At 34.1% G+C, this 22,698-nt stretch overlaps 1 protein-coding gene across 7 annotated transcripts in view; it reads right to left on the bottom strand.

The window, feature by feature from the left end:
* The window catches only part of NOL4 (nucleolar protein 4), a 383,989-nt gene that overhangs the window by 192,778 nt on the left and 168,513 nt on the right, over nt 1-22,698 (bottom strand). The window contains exon 1 of one of the 7 annotated variants that reach the window (XM_011943716.1): nt 16,076-16,249. The exons of the other annotated variants lie outside the window; for them this stretch is intronic. The gene's annotated coding sequence lies outside the window, so the exon portion shown is untranslated. Of the gene's footprint in view, nt 1-16,075; nt 16,250-22,698 lie in introns of those variants that run through there. 7 annotated transcript variants of the gene reach the window in all.

The following is a 22,698-nucleotide window of genomic DNA, read 5'->3' as shown; positions in this document are numbered from 1 at the left end:
GAGCACAGAGTCTGGAGGCAAAGAGATTGCTTAGCCCAGTCTACCACCAATGCACATGAACACTTCTCCTGCTACCCACCAGCTACCACCACAGTTGGCATCTATCTGCACATAGCACCTGTGAGTGTTGAGACTGGCCCACTTAGCTCATCACAGTCCCACTGCCAATATAAGCACTCCCCATGTGGGACCCAGATAGTTGTCCTATTACCTTCACCCTTGCCATGCTAGCTGCCCAGGGACCTGAGAACCCGCCCACCTGGCCCACTGCTATCTACAAGAATTGGAGTAAGCCACCTGGAGGCTCAAGAATCGGTTCACCTGAACCAACTAACACCAGGGTGCACAACTCTGGGACCCAAGGACAGGCATCTCAGCCCATTGCTGCCACCACGGGGCCTAAAGACTGGCCTTCCTGGCATTCTAGCCCACAGAAAAACTTCACCACAGCCTCCAATAGCAATCGCACCCTAAGCCACTAGGAAAATCACAGATACTACTGATGATGTTTACAGCCAAAGAAGTTTTACAAAGACTACACTACTGCACACATCTAAAATCCAAGCCAAAGTGCCCTACTCAACCAACACCATAGGTACATATTCAGGAAAAAGTCCTCCCTGATGAAAGCAAATTCAGAAATTTGGAAGAAATGACTATATAGTAGATGCAGAGATACCAATGTAAGGGCACAGGAAACACGCAAAAGGAAAAACGTATGACACCTTTAAAGGGACATAATATTTTTCCAGCAATAGATCCCAATCAGAAAGAAATTCATGAAATCCCAGAATAAGAAATTAAATTATTGCTTCTAAAGAACCTCAGTGAGTTACAATAGAAATCTGAAAAACAATACAAAGAAATCAGAAAAAACAATTCAGGACTTGAATGAAAATTTAACAGATAGATATTACTTTAAAATACCAGAAGTTTTAGAACTGAATAATTTTCTGAATAAAATAAAAAATACATTTGAAAAGCTTCAGCAACAAACTAGATAAAGCAGAAGAAAAAACTCCCAGAACTTGAAGACAGGTCTTTTGAAATAACCTTGTCAGAAAAAAATAAAGAGAATAAAAAGAATGAGCAAAGTTTTTGTGACATATGATAAGCCCATAAAACAACCAAATATTAAAATTATGGGAGCCCCACAAGGCAAAGAGAAAATTAAAGCATTCAATAACTTATTAAATAGAATAATAAATGAAAATTCCCCAATTTAGGAAGAGATTTAGACATTCAGATAGAGGAGGTTCTGAGATCCCCAAACAGATAAAATGCAACAAGATCTTCATGGCACATTATAATCAAACTATCTTAAGTCAAAGATAAATAGAGAACTCTAAACACAGCAAGAGAAAAGCATGTGGTTACCTATAAAGGAACACTCCATTAGACTAATGGATTTCTCAGCAGAAATCTTACGGGCCAGGAGAAAATAGGATGACATATTCAAAGTGCTAAAAAGAAAAAAAAAAATCACAAAGTATACTATACCCAGCAAAATTATCCCTCATAAATGAAGGAGAAATAAAATTTTTCCCAGACAATTGAAAGCAAAGGAAATTCATTAGCACTAGGCTCTCCCTACAAGAAATGCTCAAGGCAGTCCCCAACCCAGTAGTGAAAGGACAGCATTTACCATCATGAAAACACATAGTAACTAATAATCACTGGTAAAGCAAAGATACAAATGAGGAAAAGGTAAGGGAACAAAGAATATACTAAACCAGAAAATAACAGTATGACAGGAACCAAATCTCACACATCAGTAACAAGCTTGAATGTAAATGAATTAAATTCTCATCCTAAAAGACATAGACTTGCGGAGTGAATTTTTAAAATAATCCAACTACAAACTGCCCACAAAAAATAAACTTTACCTGTAAAGACTCATTATAGAATGAAAGTACAGGGATGGAAAAGATATTCCACACAAGAAAACCAAAAGTGAAGCCAGACATGGTGGCTCAGGCCTGTAATCCCAGCACTTTGGGATGCCAAGCTGGGTGGATCACTTGAGGCCAGGAGTTCGAGACCAACCTGGCCAACATGGCAAAACCCTCTCTCTACTAAAAATACAAAAATCAGCTGGGCGTAGTGGTGCACACCTGTAGTCCTAGCTACTCAGGAGGCTGGGGTATGAGAATCACTTGAATTTCAGGAAGTGGAGGTCGTAGTGAGCAGAGATTATGCCACTGTACTCCAGTCTGTGCCACAGAGTAAGACCCTGCTGCCCGCCCCCCCCCCAAAAAAAAAGCAACAACAAACAGTCCCAAAGTGAGCAGGAATAGCTATATTTACATCACATAAAATGTACTTAAAGTCAAAAACACTAAAATGGAAAAAAAAAAGGACAAAGAAGGTCATTATATAATGATAAAAGGATAAAACAGCTAAAGGATATAAACATTCTAAATATATATGCACCTGACACTGGAGCACCCAGATTCATTAAAGCAAATATTACTAGATCTAAAGATGTCTAAATATGACAATAGATTCTAAAGCAACAATAGCGGGAGACTTCAACACCCTACTCTAAGCATTACACAGATCATCTAGACAGATCTGCAAAGAAACATTAAACTACACATTAGACCAAGGAAACCTAACAGACATTTAATATAACATTTTATTCAACAACTGCAGAATATGCCCTATTCTCGTCAACACATAGAATATTCTCCAGGACCTACTATATGTTAGGCCACAAAGCAAGTCTAAAAATATTTGAAAGATTAAAAATTATATCAAGTATTTCACAGACCATAATGGAATAAAACTAAAAATCAGCACCAAGTTAAACTTTGGAAACTCATAAATACTTGTAAATTAAACAGTATGCTCCTGAACGACCACTGGGTTATGAAGAAATTAAGTTGGGAATTTAAAAATTTTTTGAAACAAATGAAAATGGGAACATAATATACCAAAACTCATGGTATATAGCAAAAACAGTACTAAGAGGGCATATTATAGCAATAAATGCCTACATTTAGAAAGTAGAAAGATTTCAAATAAACAATCTAGTGATGATCCCCAAGGGACTGGAAAAGCAAGAATAAACTAAACCCAAAAATAGCAAAAGGAAAAAACATAATGTTTAGAGCAGAACTAAATAAAATAGAGAGTAACAAACAATATAAAAAACAATAAAACCAAATGTTAGTTCTTAAAAAATAACCAAAACTAATAAATTATTAGACTAACCAAGAAAAGAAGATAGAAGATTCAAGTTTTAAAAAAATCAGAAATGAAAATGGAGACATTACAATTGATACCACAGAGATACAAACGATCATCAGACACTATTATGAACAACTATATGCTAACAAATCGAAAACCTTATAGGAAATGGATAATTTTCTGGAAACATACATCCTACTAAAATTGAATCAGAAACAAATAGAAAACCTGAACAGACCAGTAATGAGTAGTGAGATTGAATCAGTAATGAAAATCTTCCAACAAAGCAAAGACCAGGACCAGATAAATTCACTGATGAATTCTACCAAAGATATAAAGAAGAAATAATACTAATCCTCAAGCTATTCCAAAAAAATCAAAGAGAAGGAAATTCTCCCTAACTCATTCTATAAGGCCAATATTACCCTGATACCAAAACCAGACAAGGATTTGACAAATAGTGAAACTACAGGCCAATATTCATGATGAACAGAGATACAAAAATCCCCATCAAAATACTAATCAACAGAATGTAACAGCACATCAAAAAGATAATAAACCATGAGCAGGTGAGATTTATATTAGGGATGCAAGGGTGGTTTCATGTACCAAATCAATAAAAAGAAAATGCATCACATCAATAGAATGAAGGGAAAAAAACAAAAGATGCAGAAAAGGCATTTGATAAAATTCAACCTCCCTTCATAGTAAAAGCCCTTAACAAATTAGGCACAGAAGGATCATACCTCAACATAATAAAAGTTGTATACAACAGACCCTCAGTTAACGTCATACTGATTGGGAAAGGTTGAAAGCTTTTTCCTTAAGATATGAAACAAGACAAGGATGCTCACTTTCATCATTCCTATTCAACATATTTCTGGAAGTTCTAGCCAAGGCAATCAGGTAATAGCAACAAATAAATGGCATCAGCCTGGCACAGTGTCTCGTGTCTGTAACCCCAGCACTTTGGGAGGCTGAGGTGGCTGGATCACTTGAGGTTAGGAGTTCAAGACTAGTCTGGCTAATATGGTGAATCCCCGTCTCTACTAAAAATACAAAAATTAGCCGGGCGTGGTGGCAAATACCTATAATCCCAGCTACTCAGGATTATAGAAGGATAAGGCAGGAGAATTGCTTGAACCCGAGAGGTGGAGGTTGCAGTTAGCCAAGATTGTGCCACTGTACTCCTGCCTGGGCAACAGAGTGAGACTCGATCTTAAAAAATAAATAAATAAATAGCATAAAAATTGCAAAAACAAAGAAAGTAAAACTGTCTCTCTTTGCAGATGACATCTTATATCTAGCAAAACCAAAGATTCTACCAAAAAACTATTATATCTAATAACCAAATTTAGTAAAGCTGCAGCGTACAAAATGAACATACCAAAATCAGTAGCATTTCTGTACGTCACAGTGAAATAGCTGAAAATGAAATCAAGAAGGCAATTCCACTTACAATAGCTACAAAATATCCCAAGAAATAAACTTAACCAAGGAAGTGAAAGGTCTCTACAAGGAAAACTGCAAAACACTGATTAAAATAACACAGGAGGATACAAATAGAAATATATCCATGCTCACGAAAAGGAAGAATTAATACTGTTAAGTGACCATACTACTCAAAGCAACATACAGATTCAACACAATCCCTATCAAAATACCAATGTCATTTTTTACAGAAATAAAAAACTTAAAGTTCATATAGAACCAAAAATGAGAAGAATAGCCAAAGCAATCCTAAGTAAAAAGAACAAAGCTGGAGGTATCATACTATGTGACTTCAAATTATATTACAAAGCAATAGTAACCAATACAGCATGGTATTGTTATTAAAATAAACACATAGACTAATGGAACAGAGTACGGAACCCCAAAATAAATCTTCATATTTACACCCAGCTAATTTTGACAAAGAAACCAAGAATATATACTAGGGAAAGACACCCTCTTCAATATATGTACAGGGAAATTTAAATACTCATATGCAGAAGAATGAAACTGGATCCATCTCACCATATATAAAAATCAACTCAAGATGGACTAAAGACTTAAACTTACCCCAAATTATAAAACTGCTAAAAGAAAACTACTATAAAGAAAACATTTCAGGACTGGTCTAGGCAAATATTTCACAGCTAAGACTTCAATAGCATAGAAACTAAAACAAAAAGACAAATAATATTATATTAAACTAAAAAGCACTACACAGTAAAGGAAACAAACTACAAAGTGAAGAAACAACCTGTTAAACGGGAAAGAATACGCACAAACTGTTCATCCAACAAGGGACTAATTCCCGAAATACACAAAGAACTCTAACAACTCAACAATATAAAACCAAATAATGTCTTAAAAATTCAGCAAAGGACATAAACAGACAATTCCCACAAGAAGACATACAAATGGTTAACAGGTATATGAAAAAATGCTCAACATCAGTAATGATCAGGGAAATGCAAATCAAAACCACAATGAGAGATCATCTTAGCCCAGTTAGAATGGCTATCACAGAAAATAAAATGTAAGAGATGTTGGCAAGGATGTGGAGAAAAGCAAACACTTATACGCTGTTGGTATGAATGCAAATTAGTACAAGCACTATGAAAAACAGCATGGAGATTTCTCAAAAAACTAAAAATAGAACTACCATATGATCCAGCAATCCTACTACTCGATGTCCATCCAAAGGAAATCAGTATATCGAAAGGATACCTACACTAGCGTGTTTATTGTGCAAAAATATGGAATCAGCTTAAGTGTCCATCAATAAACAAATGAAAGAAAATATGGTATATATACATAATAGAATATGATTTGGCCATAACAAAGATTGAAATCATGTCACTTGCAGTGACATGGGTGGAACTGGAGGTCATTATGTTAAGTCAAAGAACCCAGGTATAATAAGATAAATACCACATGTTCTCACTCATATATAGGACCTAAAAAATTTGATATCATGGTGATAGAGAATAGAATGATAGATACCAGAGGTGGGTAAGTGTGTTAGAATGAGTAGGGGAAATGAAGAGAGGTAGATGAATGGGTATAAACTTACAGTTTAGATAGAAAAATAAGTTCTAAGGTGTGATAACAGGCTAAAGTGACTATGATTAGCAACAGTGTACTGTATATTTCAAAATAACTAGAACAGAGAACTTGAAATGTTACCCTTTTCAAGGTGATGAAATGATAAATAGTCAAGGTGATGGGTGTCCCCAAATAAGCAGGTTTGATCATTATACATTCTATGCATGTAAAAAATACTTATATGTATCACATAAGTATGTAAAGTATTATGTATCATAAAAGAAAGAAAATGTAAAATATATAAACAACATACAAATCAGAACATTAAAATCACAGCTATATATTATAGTTATATCATGTCTTCTTCTGGAATTTGATCAATTTTGGATATTCTTTTCCCTCATCTTATTGTCACACAATAACAAGGTAGAGAATATGTCACCTAATTTTAAGTGGTTATGCTGGGGACAAAAGACAGGTTTATTACTAAGAGTTCCATATTGAGTAGCATAATAGAATGAGACACAATTCTTTTGACAACCAGATCACTGCTTTTGCTCATAGGTCTGGATGTTTTTTTTTTTTTCCCCCTGCAAATTCCACATGCAGCATTAATTAGCAAGCTGAAAGCACTTTCATTTTCACTTTTGGCTAGCAGACTTCAATGAATCTCTAATTTACACATTTCAGCTCTGCAGACATTTGCAGAGCAATATTTTAAGAGCGAGTCTTTATTTGGCTTAGCCTCCATTTCTGTATAAAGTTAAGATGTGCATTTACTTGTCATTTCAGCAAATCCTTGCCACAATTAATGAATGGTTCCAAAAAAATGTGTGTGGTCAATCCCATTCCACTTTTCTTTAGCCTGTAAATTGTTAGTTCTTTTGTAGTAACAGCTGAACACAATGAAAACATCAGCAAAACATTGGCAAAATGTTCTTTCCAACAACTGATTCAAAATCATGATAAAAATGAAAAACATATACAGACGGTTCCTGACTTACAATGGTTCAACTTAGCAATTTTTTGACTTTACGATGGTGTGAAAGCAAGACACATTCAGTTGAAACCGTACTTTGAGCGCCCATACAACCATTCTGTTTTTCACTTTCAGCTCAGCATTCAATAAATTACATGAGATACTCAACATTTTATTATAAACAAGCTTTATGTTAGATAATTCCATGTAACTGTAGGCTAATGTAAGTATTCTGTGCATGTTTAAGGTAGGCTAGGCTAAGATATGGTGTTAAGTACCTTGGGCATATCAAATCCATTTTGATTTAGAATATTTTCAATTTACAATAATTTGTTGAGATGCAATCACGTTGAAAGTTGAGAAGCATCTGTGTCCAAAATTTTGGTGACTATATTTTTAAATAAAAACTATTGATTGCTCTATTTATCTCTCTTGCTTGGAAAGGTACATGCCAAACTGTTAATGGAGATTATTGCTGGGGGCACAGTACACTGGGAGTGAAGAACAGGGGACCCTTCCTTTTTCTTTATACATTTTGGTACTTTTTGGAATTTTTTCATGACTATATACTTCACGTGAATATGTAATATTTTATTAATCTTATATTGGTGATAGAAGCTATTTTGAGGATAAAGCTATTTTGAGGTGATTGAAGCCATTTTCCTGAGGCTTCAATATACTTTATTAAAATACTTTATTAATCCATTGAACAATATGCGAGGCAGGGGTTCTTAGCCAATTAGTACATGGATGAGCAAACCATTGTGGAAGGGTGAGTCTGAGATACAAACAGAGATAGTGTGTTAAACCAAACTGTGTACTTTCCACTTTCCTATGCTGCAGAGCAATGAAAAATGAATCAATTGTATCATTTAATGGAATCTCCTTGTGTTTCTAACTTAGGTATCATGGAGGATAAACAACGAAAAGAACCATGTGAGATGGATGAACAATGAAAAGAACCATGTGAGATATGCTCTGGTGACAATGATACAGCCCAGAATTCAGGGCAATCCCATGTGAAAATTTTTCATATAAATTTGGTTAGAAATATATTTTGTATTTGTGTCCTTTTATTGTAGAATTAGTAAAAGATCTATTTGTTCTCCAAAATATTAGAAATGGGTGCAGAGAACATTTAAGTTGGCAAGGAACACTGCAGATAATTTTGTCTGATAATCAAAACTATTCTAGGATGAAAAAACATCATGAAAAAATATGTCAGATTATAAATCGAGTTTTCTATTGCAGGTCCAATAACACATATTTTGCTTTCAATTACTATTTCCTCTGAACCCAAATATTTAAAATAAGAGAGTTACTAATAATGTTAGTCCCAGCATTGTTACTTTTCTTGAGATGATAAAAACTATGACATAAATTCTAAGATAGGATGAGCCACTAAGAAAATCAAGTCTTGAGGTCAAAAAGAAGCAAGGCTAAAGTAAAAGGTTAAAATTCTCAGCTTAAGAGAAGAACTTGGGAACAATGCTGTGAGCAGTTGTAACAAAAATTAAGTGAAAAAAATCACATTCTTGGGCCTTTCCCCCCATTCCCTACTGTGAAGAATGGCAAACAGAGGAAAGAACTAAAGGCAAAGAAAATCCTTAATATCCTCTATGTGGCAGATTTATTAAAGGAAGCACATGTCTCTTTCCTGATATGGGAAATAGTTATCCATGGGGACCTTATTAGCTAAAGTGGAAAAAAAAAAAACCCACTTCATTATCACCCTTACATTTCTTACATGCTTAAAGCAATTTCTAAGAAGTGAATTCACATTTGCAGCATTCTTTAATAAAGCCGTGGCCTCTGGGATTTTCTAAATTTCTAAACTTCTTTCAAAGCATTAGAAACACATTATAGAATTTCCGTTTTTTTCTTCCTTTTTAAGTTTCAACGTTTTCGTAGTTGGAGTGACCGATATTAGACAAAGTTGGAAGTTACAGACAGTATCAATCAAAGATAATTTCTTATTCTACTTTTAAAATACACCCTGGGTTTGTTCTACAAATCATATTTAGCCATATTATAATGTTGATTATTGTTCTTAGTATTTATTATACAGGGCTACAGTTTATAATGCTATAGATAGATTTTACTAAAGGCATGGGATATAACTTATTCTATCACAAAATAATAATCTTTAAACAGTTTTCTGTTGCATGAAGTTATGCATGTGATTTACAAAAATACAGGTTCAAGCAGCAATATAAAATTATATATAGGCATGAAGTCAGGAGCAAAAAATGAAGACTTTTTCTATAAATACAAAGTTTTGAATATACTTTAGTAAATTCTGATGTTTGGGCTCAGATATTGATCTCATTGACTCTTTTTAGGAGCTGACTATACACTTTTCCTTACTCTAATTTTCATACACTTCTCTGCAACCCATTCAATCAAATCTTTGAATAAGGCTACATACATAAAAAGGCAAGTTCCCTAGCTAGTAATGATGGCTCACTCTCCCAGATGAAAAACTCTGAAGATATCCCTCCCACTAAACCCCTTTCTATAAGTAAAGAATTAAACTATGCCAGGAAACATGATGGTATTTTCTAAAGTTGAGAGGAATATGTTCATGATTCCTATCCCAATTATGTCCCAGTGGATTCACATGAATGATCAAATGTTGAAAAGTTGTCTGTTGATCTTTAGTCATATTCCAAAATTTTAAGTAAAGGGTAGGAGAGGTAGAATGTATATTCATAGACTAAATGCTTCTGAAACACCAAAGATGGAAGAAAGGCAAGAAAAAGAAATGTGACCAGTAATTGAAACTGAAAGTGGCGATAAGTGATAGTGAGTGGATGCTTTCAGTTATTAAGCATCCAGTGCAGCAAGTTCCTTTATATTAGTTATTTCCTTTAATTCCCCAAACAATTCCATGAACTAGTTATCTCCATATTACAAATAAGAGAAATCTCATGTGCTAAAGTCTTCCCAGACTATCATTCCAACTTGTCCTCACATTCTCCTTTCTGCCAGCACTATATCTTGCACTAATCTTCATCATGACATTTTTCACACTTGGGAAACAGGTTGAATCACATTGTGGTTGAGACCATGAGCTCTGCAGCCAGAAAAACATATAATCAGAACTCAGTCCTGTCATTCACAACCTGTGTGGTTTGGATGTAATTTCTCTGAGCCTTAGTTTCCTTACAGGGAGAACAGGGGCAGCTGTAGGATTTACATTACAGCACACAAGTTACAAATAAATGAGTTCATGTCTAAAGAGTAGCTAGCCCAGTACCTCGTCCACATCAAGGAAGGTAGTATGATCTTTGAAGGGAGAGAAAGCCTCTGATTTTCTTCATGTACTTACAGTGTGCTTTGGCAAAAGCAAGTCCATAGTAGGGGTTTATTGAATGCTCATTGAATGAATGACAAATAAATGAATTAATGTATGTATGCAAATATGTATGTATGCATGTATGGATGGACGAATGGATAATCTTTTGCATCCTATGATAGTAGTTTCCCTATTAAAGCTCCAATCATCTTTATAATTTTCCTCTTCCTAGAATAGGATGAGTTTTTGTGAGATAACAGACTACGACCAATAATCTGCTTATTTTTACAGAGATCAAAGTTATACATAGGTACCCAAGAAAAAACAATAAAAACAATTTTTTCTTTACCTTTTCTTGTAGGATACAAGAATGACTCTCTACAATGCATCTTAAGAAATGACAATGTGAGGTGCAGAATGAGCTGGAATCAACCTCTGTTTATTAGTTATATAACTTTAAAAATATTCCTCAATCTTTCTTAGTATCAATTTCCTCACTCATAAATCTGGGACATAATGGTAATTGTATGTATCTTACAGTATTGTGACAGTTCAATGAGATAATGTAAATTAAAGGGTGCATAGCGTAAGGGTTAAAGGATAAGTTTTCTTGGAAGCAGGGAGGCAGTTGCCTCTTCATCATACGCTCTTCAGTGTGTTTTCCTCTTTAGGGTGTCTTCTCAAAAACATATAGGCCTGAATAAAAGGCCCAAACTTTTGACTTCCCAATTCAAGACTGGGGACTTCTGACCATTAAAACTATAAATGTATAAATGTATACCTCCAGAATTAGCTTAGGGGTCTCTCTCACGGGATAAATAAAAAGAGTTGCATCCATATCTATCAAGAAGATAGAGAAGTTGTGATGGCTCATTCTTCTCACTTTACTGTGTATGTGTATGAAATTCTGTTCAGACTTCATAGTCACTTTTATGTCACTTAATATACTCCATAAAATATTGTGTTATCTCTCTTTCTTTTAAATAGGTACAGAGGGATCTTTTGTTAGAATTGTTTTATTTCTCCATCAATTAAAAACTATAAAGTACCAAACAACTGTTAATTGTTGAGGTTGTTATTGTAATTATTATAATTATCATCATTTCAGGACCACAATGATATAAAATTATAGCAATTATCTATATGAAAATAAAATAAAATACTTTTATCTTTAACTAATTGGATAATTACTACAAAATGCTTTTCCCAAAACTGAGCTAGATATATACTTTTTTCCTTTGCCTCAAATTTATTTTTACCATATATGAATGCCAAGAGCAAAATATAAAAATTCCCAAATTAAAAGTTATTAAATTTTAGAACTGTCAGACTCCAGTAATAAAAGACAATTTTTTTGTTATACTAGGAGTTTGTATACTTTAAATGAAAAATACATGACAAGTTTTCATATACTCTAAATGCTATATACCAGCATGAAAGAGGAAACAACATATAGAGTAGTCCAATGAATGCTAAAGATGCTTTGAAATTTTATGCAATAATGTAATCTAAAACAGACATTTGTAAATGATCTACATTATGCATAAGTTAGCTATTATAATTAAATGCAATATATGCTTTTAAAGACGTAAAGATCAAACTGGCCGGGCGCGGTGGCTCAAGCCTGTAATCCCAGCACTTTGGGAGGCCGAGACGGGCGGATCACGAGGTCAGGAGATCGAGACCATCCTGGCTATCACGGTGAAACCCCGTCTCTACTAAAAATACAAAAACTAGCCGGGCGAGGTGGCGGGCGCCTGTAGTCCCAGCTACTCGGGAGGCTGAGGCAGGAGAATGGCCGAAACCCAGGAGGCGGAGCTTGCAGTGAGCTGAGATCCGGCCACTGCACTCCAGTCCGGGTGACAGAGCGAGACTCCGCCTCAAAAAAAAAAAAAAAAAAAAGATCAAACTGAAGATGTCTAAAATCAAATTCGTTCCTGCCTCCCATTACCACCACTACCCTCTTCAAAAACTCCCTTTTTCTGTTGACTTTCCTATGTCTATAATGGCACCCATGCATTTTCAGTCTTGAAGGTTCTTTCTTTAATGCTACCCAGTCGTGGGTCAAGTCTATCTTCTGTGCTTACTTTACCACACTGCCCACTACAAAATAATACAATTTTCTATTGGTCATGCTCACCAGACTGTTTTTATGAAATCTTTAACATCAGCATTTTGCTCCGTCCTTCTTATCATCTATCTTTTCATCTGTTATTTGGATGAAGCCAAATGAATTACCTTTCATTTTGTATTAAAGTTTTTTGGGACAGTCTCACTCTGTTGACCAGGCTGATCTTGAACTCCTGGCCTCAAGTGATCCTTCTGCAACAGACTCCCAAAGTGCTGGGCTAACCGGCATGAGTCACTGGTTGCCATGAGCCTAGCCTGCCAAATAAATCTTGGTTGAATAAATTAATAAATGAAATTCCATAGATTATATGCCTATGATTTCTTTTCCATTTATTTTCTACTTTTAATTTCCAGTATTTCTATGCTAGTTTAGGTTCTTAGTCCTAACCGCCTTCCCCAGCTATTACCCTTACTCAACATTTAAATAATAAATACATCTTAACAGACCACTGCTTCTACTTTTCATTCCTGGTTCACAAATGCCCATTGATCCCTATCTGCCCTCAAAAGTATATAACATCAAAAGAACATATCCCAGTCTGACATTCTTTTCTTTCTACAACCTAATTTCAACAATTGCTCTGGCTATCTTCCCCACAGACCACGTTAGCAATTTGCTTACATGCAACTTTAAGAAAACAAATCAATTTAGCATCTTACATAATTTTCCTGAGACATATGAAGTCAAACTTACAGCATATGGAGAAAAAATTTTCATGGCAGCATTCTTTAGCATTCTTTCTAAAGGAGAAATTGTTGCTATTTAACCGTTTTCTAAAGTGGCCCTTCTAGCTTAACAATGTAGCGTAGTATTGAATCAAATATGGTCAAATCAAACATTAATTTGATTTTTAAAAGCTAATACAAAACGTGTTCATATTACAGTATTACCTCTTGTGCTGAATAATATTTTTTCAATATATTTTAAAATACACACATCAACCATCAATCACAATTGGCAGTTTTAGAAACTATCCTTAGTTTATTTAACAGACCATTATACCATTATGAAAATATATATTAATGCTTTATGTGTTGGCTTGTTGAGTGTTCCCTAGCAGAGGTTTCTGTTGTAAATTTCCTGCCCATTCCTTCCTCTTGCCCTTTTCTGTACTCTGGTTTCCCATGCAAAAATTCAGACCATTTCCATATCACCTACCAATCCCAGAGCTTTCAGAAGACCTTGGTGACCTGAAGATTTTTACTCTTAAAATGACTCCTGAACTTTCCAAATGCGATTCCAAACTCTGAGACCAGTTCAGAATAGATTAACTTCTTTCCCAGATTCCTGAAGCATTGCCTTTCAAGACAGAATCTGACTATGGAGGATGACCTGGTCCTCACCAAGCAATACCTTAGGAGAGCAGGAGGGGCCAAACCAAAATTTGCCTAAGGGAGATTACAAATCCGTGCTAGTCTTCAGTTGACTAGCCATTTGTGTCTAGGTCAGCCACCACTATATTTTCAAAAGACATAAGCACAGATGACAGGGAATGGAGAATTCTAAGAAACATAAAATTTTATTTTAACTGATTGAAAATACTTATTGAAAAACTTTGGTTAAGGTAATAAATTGGCTAAGTCCCTGACTGTTTTTAAAATTTATTATTTAATTATCATATATATATATATACATATATATACACACACACACTTTACTCTGTTATCTCAATAAATGGTGTCCATTTTTTTCTTAGCTATTCTTTTTCTTTACTAGTCCTATTTTGTTAATTCTGCTCCCTGCATCATGCAGCGACCCTCTAAGTTTCACTCTTCCTAAAATAAAGTCATTGGTTTCTCTCCTTTCTACCTAAAGTCTATGAAGGGAGATAAACTACTTTTGTTTGTTCTCTGGGGAGGACAAAAGGAACACAATTACCTCTTTCCTTTTGTAATTTTAAGGGTCCTGTCCTGAACTACTAACAGAAATCACCAAAAAGAGGTTGTTGGAATAATTTATGATCATTCATTGAGAGGGACTCCCTGACTTCCTGCTTTGTCTCCATTTTCTTAAGAGTACCAGGTTCTGCATAGTTACAACCTAAATGCTATTAAGCAAAGTATAACCCTTCTGGTTTTGTGTGTACTTCCTAACATATGAAGATAATAATTTCATCTAACATTTTAATATACCTGTTCAACTCTAGGACCTATGGTCTCTTCTAGCATTAAGTTTCAGGGAAAAGAAGTGCATGTGTTATCTGTGCTCTGTTTTTGCAGCAACACCCAAGTCTCTCTATTCTGAGAAATTAAAACAGCACACTTCAATTGGCAATTAAATATTTTTATGATAATAGCTATATTTAGCATAGACTGTAATGTTATTTGTAGTGTGTAGTACATTACTAGCAGGATTTTACACAGGGGAAAAAAATCCCAGCTTCTAAATATATGTTACCAACATGTAGACATGAAGGAAACAATTAAAAAACATCATGTATCATGGATGTAGCCTGATACAATTTTCATCATGAATTATTTTAAATACAAAATAAATACATTCAGGGAATACACACTGATAGTCATAAACACAAGGGTTATATATTAATATAATATGTACAATCTACATAGTTTGGAAAAATTCTTTTCAATTTTGTATGTGGATTAAAGTGTCTTTTGAGGTAATTAAGTTTTTGAAAGACTAGATATCTCCACAATAGATACTAATATCAGATTTTTAAAATCCATAACAAGGTTTCTAGCTTCTAAGCTAAAAATCATATGCCTCATAAAAATTGTGGAAGGAATTGTGTAAGTACAAACCAAAGGCGAAAAGAAAATAAACAAACCCATATAGACCCAGACATTCCCCCAGAACAAAATCCATTTGAGGCAATCAACAAAAAATCCTGAAAGGTATACACATTGCACATGCCTTATGCTGAAAAGTTGAAGTACCAGCACCAGACAGAATAGCTATATTAATTGCTCTTTCCTCAAAAATGCCTTTTCATCATGTTATAATGACCTAAAAAACCACACCACTTGCATACTTCTAAATGGATTTTTAAAATATATATGCATAATTGAAAAAGGACATTTACAAACCTAAAATGAAATTTCATCACTTTTGGTGTTGAAGAAATACAACTTGCTTACACATACAGATTTTTCCGTGAATATTTTTTCTCTCTCTTTATGGAATTTTAGGTTTAAATGCACAACAATCTAGGGTAAATACATTAAATACCAAAAGCATACAACACATTCTTTTTGCTTATCTGATTTTACCATGCTCCTGAGATTTTAGATGGATATTTCAAAAGTACCTAAATTTTTTCCTCAAGTTTCTGATCTGGTCAAACCTTATAACAACTGAACTAGGAAAACATTGGCATTTATCAGTCTCCTCCTGTCATTCTACTGCTTCATGGGACAGTCTTTAACAAGACTTAGACAAACCTCATTCATCAATATTCTACTCTGGAGGAGCTGACACTTACTGTGAATTCTGTTCTTCAACTTAAATACCAATGTCTGTGGCAGGCCAATTCTATCATTGCAGATCCAGTATCCCTCAGGCGAGGTCCAACCTTTCTCTCGAAGTGCACCCAGGGATTAGTCTGACTTCCCCTAAATTCTCTCCTCTGCACAGTAAGAGCTAATCTTTCCTGTATGAAGCAGGAGATGGTGTTGCTATGACAACGGAGCACATTCTAGCAGTGGGACTACTGAGATGAGCCTTCAAAGACTCAGGGAAACATGCACTCAGTCTTCCTCCGGGGCTATGGGCTCCTTCCTTGAGGATTTAATCTCCCAACAAGTTTTCTGTCAGAATGGGTTGTTGATTATCTGTGCATTTTGCTACAGGGAGATCACTGGTTAAGAACATGGCTGGAAGATCACAGTTATTTAATAAAAGTGCCATTTTCAGTTTTAATAATTTTTCAGTTTGAATACTCTGTGTAGCTTTGTTAAAACACTATCCCCATTTAAATTAAAAGCATTTTGCTTACTTTTAGATTTTTAAAAATGATTATAATGAGTTGAGAATGGCACTGTCAAGGAGAAGCTTTACCTTTTTTTTTTGTTTGTATATCATCACCATTGTATCAACTTGAAGGTTACATACAGACAGACACACACACACACACACACACACACACACACACATCCATTTTTCCTCTCCAGCGTCAACGTCTGGAGCCTTGAGGTTTCAGGGTGGGGGAAGGGTATGCTAACAAAAGCAAATCCTGCAGCCACATTTTGCATACATATATTAGCCAGAGAATAACCACAATAAGTGCTAATCATTTAGAAAAATAATTACAAGTAGAATTTAAGTGCCTGTGCCACAGCAGAAGCGATCTAGTATTAAGCCATATTGTAGGAGGGCAGATTTCATATGTTATTTTCAAACATGGCAGTTAGATTTTTTGGAAAATAATGAACACATACATTAATATATACATATTAAACAGTTGATAGTACACTGTGATAGTTCTGACTATTTTGAACATTGAACATTCATTTTTCTTCAGAAACATTGCTGCGATTCAAACGACTACATCCTTTTCATTGGAAGGAAAGATACAGGGCAGGAAAAGTTTTCCCCTCTCAGCAGCAGAGGTTCAGTTAACTCAATCACCCTGAGTCAGGTGCTCACCCAGGGAGTCATCTGACCTGTCCTCTTTACTCCTTAATTTCCCCGTAATCTTTTCTATTTCTCAACCTTTTATGTGAGGAGCATCTATTCCTGCATGCCACCCTTCCCCCACTGACTGTAATTATTCTCCTTTGTGGCTGAAGCAATAGAATCTATATCATCTACATCTACGCTTTCAAGTGCTGAGAGCGAACAGGACTTTATGGATGTAGCTGCCACTCAGAGGTGTGAGGATCTATATGTTAGTTAGATTCAATGCCACATTGGCCTTCTAGAAAATCACAGGGCTATCTTTAGTTACTTCTTGCTTGTCACCCTAATGAGTTTGAAAAGCTTTATGATATTAACTAGAATCTCATTATTGCACATAATGCATGTATTTACATTTAGTAGTTCATTTAAAAGAGACGGGGCATTTTAAAACTTATTTTGATTTGTATTTTTTATTTCCATCATAGTAAAAAATGCAGTTACATTTTTGCTACTGTGTGCCTTGGAATGTATCTCCAGGATACATATGTACCCACTTCACAATATATGCAGATAATTTTTCCCCTTATGATCCTCTTTTCAGAGCTTGCCCTGAAGATGCATTCTCATAATTCAAAAAGTTATAGCACCTGCTTTCATTATGTTCATTATTATCTAATTAGTAAAGGGCTTTCTTTTTTTGAAAAAAAAAATTCACTTTTATATTCAGGGAGACTGGATAAATGCCAACACATGTAAACAACACATGGTTTACTTTCAAAATCAATCAACCAGAATTATTTATTTCTAAATAATTTCTTAGTTAAAAATGTGTTGAAATAATTTACTGCTATAATAGATAATGTTTACTATCTGCTATTCCTTTAGGACTGACTACCTGGACATCAATCATATTATACATTATCTAGCTTCCCCAAGAAGACAATATTGTTCGCAGAAAACATTATTTAAGTAGTTATGGTGAGTGTGCCACAACTTAGATTTGGATGTTAAAACTGAGTTACAAACAACTAAAGTTATATGAATTCCAGAAATCACTACTGCAAGAAATTTAATAGTTTTTAAATTTTTTTCTCATGTATTATTTTTATGAGCCCTAATTTTTCAACATAATATGTGTTTGTCTTAGGGGAAATAGGGAAAGTGAGAATAGGAAAAACAGCTCTTTTCACAAAACAAGTTTTAAATATAAACCCCAAGATAGTTCTGAGTAAAAAGACTGAAATATTGGAGCCTATATTAAGGGGAGCAAATGGGAAGCTGAGAACAATTTTTTTCTAAAACGCCGCCTTTCATGGAAAGGCTTGAATATGGCCTCTAGACTTTGTCTAGACACTGAACAAACTCTAATGACAAACTGCATTACTAATCTCTCTCTGTTTCAGTTTTCTCACCATCAGAATGGACATAATAATAGCACCTTTATGAGAATTCAAGGAGTAAATATGTATAAATTTCTCATAATAATGCCTGACATATTGAAAATACTATGTAAGTGTTAGGTGTCATTTAGGACCTTGAAGACAGGGATTAAATATTATTCAGCTTTGTCTCCCTTGTTCTTAATATAAAGACTGCTATCAGGTATATACTTAATAAATGAAAGGTATTTTTCATAAAATCTATATGATTATAATATTTAATGAAGCAAAGTGAATAGACAATACTTTAGAATTCTAAATGTATCAGAAGAAAAATATAAATCTTTCTACATAATTATTATTGGTTTATAAAATTCAATAAATGAATATGTATTCAAGTAATCAATGAAGTACATTTTAAATATATCATGTTCTTTTATGCTCATTATATTTTAAAAATTATTTGCTAAACGATAAGTAAACAACATAAGTAGGATTATCTTTGACTGTGAATAACAACAACATATCCTTTAGTTTTATAACAGAATGAGTTATCACTTATGAGAAAATTGATTTAGAATCTGCTTTAGTAGATATTGTAGTAGGTGCTGGGATACAAAGACTTAGACCACTATGCCTGTCTTCACTGAGTGCACAGTTTAATGCGGGAAGCATACACTGACTCAGCATAGTCTGTGTGCCAGGCACTGCTCTGGGTGCTGGAGATATGACAGTGAACCAAACACAGAGAAATGTCTACTATAAAGAAGTTTCTCCCTGCTAGTGTGTGTGTGTGTGTGTGTGTGTGTGTGTGCGCGTGTGTGTGTGTGTATGTTTTCGGGCAGGGGAAATGAATATATTTTAAGTATAAGTGCCTCAGAGGAAAATAAATTCAAATTTTGGAAAAAGAAAGGCAGTAGAAATAGGTATAAAATTTTATTTTAAACAGATACATTTAATGCAAATTGATAAGGGCCATAAAAGAGCCACAAAGAAAGCACCATGCAACTAGGAAAAAGAGTGGCTAACACTCTCGTAAGGAATATGGGCAGGTTTCATAGAGGGAGTAGTCAAAATCTAATGAGGGTTAAATATGTAAAAAGGTTCTTATCTATATATTAACCAGTATTTACTCACACCATCTATATAATTTGATATCTAATAAAACACAGTCAATATGTAGTATCTAAGGATACTAAAGTATCAGGAGAGAAATAGAAATTAGTCTAATAACCAATCCATTACAGGTTTACAATGTTCAAAAATATTCCTTTAGTTAAAAAACATGTTATTCCAGCAAATGGAGTAATACATGGCTGATCTATAAAAGTAAAAGTAAATTGCTCTTACTTTTGACACCATTGTCTTTTTTTTTCCTAAGATAAAAAACAACTAAAGAAGCATAATTATAACTCACTTTATTTGTACAGCAAAATAAATTCCAGCTGGCTTAAACATTTAAATCTTTTTTTAAAAGCTGTACAAGTACTGAAAGAAGTTAAGGAAAATGTTTTAAACACAAACATAGAGGAAAACAAACTTTGGAGTATCTGTCAGATAAATAATTGGCTGTTTGGTCCAGAAATCTACAAATCTATTTCCACACTTTTAAATTATTTGTTAAACAATCATTTATTCAGCAGCAGTCATGTGCAAAGTATTAGGAATAGAAAAGAAAAATAAGATAGTATTTAATTTCTAGAAGCTTATGGTCTAGTATTATAGTACAGATGGACAAAAACATAAGATTTTACCATTCAAAGTGCTAATCATTTTTATAAAATTATACACAGAAAGCTATGATACAATCTAGGAGAGAACTTTTTCCTGGTATAGGGAGGTAGGCGTATGAATCTAACAAGCATGTAGATACAATCATAATGGAATAGACTGGAGCAGTCCAATGTTCCCACTGAGAATAACCAGAATAGCTAATTTTGAAATATAGATGATTAAAATCTATTTAAAGATTTTTAATAGACAGCTAAGAGGTAACTAGGACTTGAGAGCCCAAGATCCCTGAGGGAAGGACATCAGAAAATGTGAACCAACATTCTGTAAGCAGCTTTTTCCCTCAGGGGAAACACCAGTTTTGGTGTGAAAAGAGAGATGAAGAATATGAACATACATTGCTAATAGGTAGATAACTTTTGGAACTCTTAAAATACTGAAGAAAAAATGGATTTCAGATTGAAGATGGTAGCAATGATGTAAGTAGTCAAGATTGCAGAGAGAAGGTAGTAGCAGAGAAGTGAGACCACCATTCTATGGATTTGCCTTTAAGGCTTTGCATATTCTTAAATTGCCAAGAGCAAAAGACAAATGAGACCAGCAGAAAAGTGTTGGAAAAAAAAATACAGTAGTGTTTGCTGTACTCTCACTTCTAAACTAAAAAGCCAAAGACCATTAGGAAGGATGAGCTTTTATGAGGAGTCCTGGCTCTCAGTTGGGACCACCAGTAGGTTAGACCCTATGAGTGGAAGGAAATATATGGAGATAAGAACTAAAACCCGGCATCAAGTCAGTTCAATACTTAATTTAATTCAAATGATCTGTGCCCCTTTATCTGCTGGAAGATGGGAAACTCCAGATAACATTCCTAAGACTCTCTCTATTATCACTCTACTATTTTTCATACAAATGTCCAGACTTAAGAAACATATTTAAGAAAATAATGTCAGGAATACACAGGAAACAGATAAATGGTAATATCAGTTCTATGCTGATAAATGTTTAATAACCAGTTTCCAAAAAAAGGGTACAATATTATGATTTTACTGATATAAAAGATTTTTAACATGGTTTATGAATTATAAAATATTCAATACTCTATTATAAATTTCATATATCCAATTGATTCTCTCAGAATACTCTCATTGATTTTTACCAAACTATTATATTTGTAGGCAATGACAATCAAGATGACTGCAATTGATGATCAAGTATGCTTCAACATGGATGTGGGTTCATTTTTTTATTTACTCATGTTTATGAGTAAGACAAAAGTGAATGTTAAAGGTGAATACTGGAAATTCACGTACTTGTCAGTCATGCAAGCAAATTCTTTTGTAGTTATTTGTAATTATGAAATATTTGTAATTTTATTTATTTGTAAATGCTAGATAGTTGCTATAATTTCAATCATTTTAAATATGTTAAGACTTGCTTTGTAGCCTAACATGAGGTCTATTCTGAAGAATGTTCCATGTGCACTTGAGAAGAATGACTGGAGTGTTCTTTATATGTATGTTAGGTCCAATTAGCTTACAGAATTGCTCAAGTCCTCTATTTCCTTATTCATCTTTTGTTTGGTGGTTCTACCCATTATTAAAAGTGGGGTATTGAAGTCTCCTACTATTATTGTGCTGCTGTATGTTCCTTCCTTCAATTCTGCCAATGTTTGCTTCATCTATTGGGAACTCTGATGTTGGGCGCATGAATATTTATAAAATATTATATATTTTCTCGGTGAATTGGCCCTTTTATAATTATGTGGTATTATTCTTTGTCTCTTCTAACCATTTTTATTTTAAAGTCTCCTTTTTTGATGTTAGTATAGCACCTCTGCTCTTTTATAGTTGTCACTTGCATAGAATATGTTTTTAATCTTTGTGATTCTCAGCCTATGTGTGTCCTTAACATCTAATATGTTAGTCTCCTATAGACAGCACTTAGTTTGATCCTAATTTTTTAAATCCATTCAGCAAATTGTATCTTTTGATTAGGGAGTTTAATCCATTTATATTTAAAGTAATTACTGATTTAGGGAAGGAGATACTATTGCCATTTTGTTAATTGTTTTCTGTATGTCTTGTAACTCTATTACTTCTCCTTTCCTCTCTTATTGCTTTACTTTTGTCTTTTGACTTTTTGTAATGGCATGCTTTGATTTTCTTTTCATTTCCTTTTGTGTACATTGTTACTGTTGCAATTAGACAGTTATAACAAAACATTCTATATATGTTATATATTATATTAATATATTTTTTCCAGACCAGAATTCAATCTAGGATCATGCTTTGCAATTAGTTGTCATATCTCTTTAGTGTCATTTAAGCCATATGTTTCTTCAGTTTGTCTTTGTTTATGACCTTGATACTTTATTAAA

This window comes from Colobus angolensis, unplaced genomic scaffold, assembly GCF_000951035.1.
Source record: "Colobus angolensis palliatus isolate OR3802 unplaced genomic scaffold, Cang.pa_1.0 Scaffold220, whole genome shotgun sequence".
In the NCBI taxonomy this organism is placed as follows: domain Eukaryota; kingdom Metazoa; phylum Chordata; class Mammalia; order Primates; family Cercopithecidae; genus Colobus; species Colobus angolensis.
The sequence above is the reverse complement of the archived record's forward strand: the minus strand, read 5'-3'. Positions and strand labels throughout refer to the sequence as shown.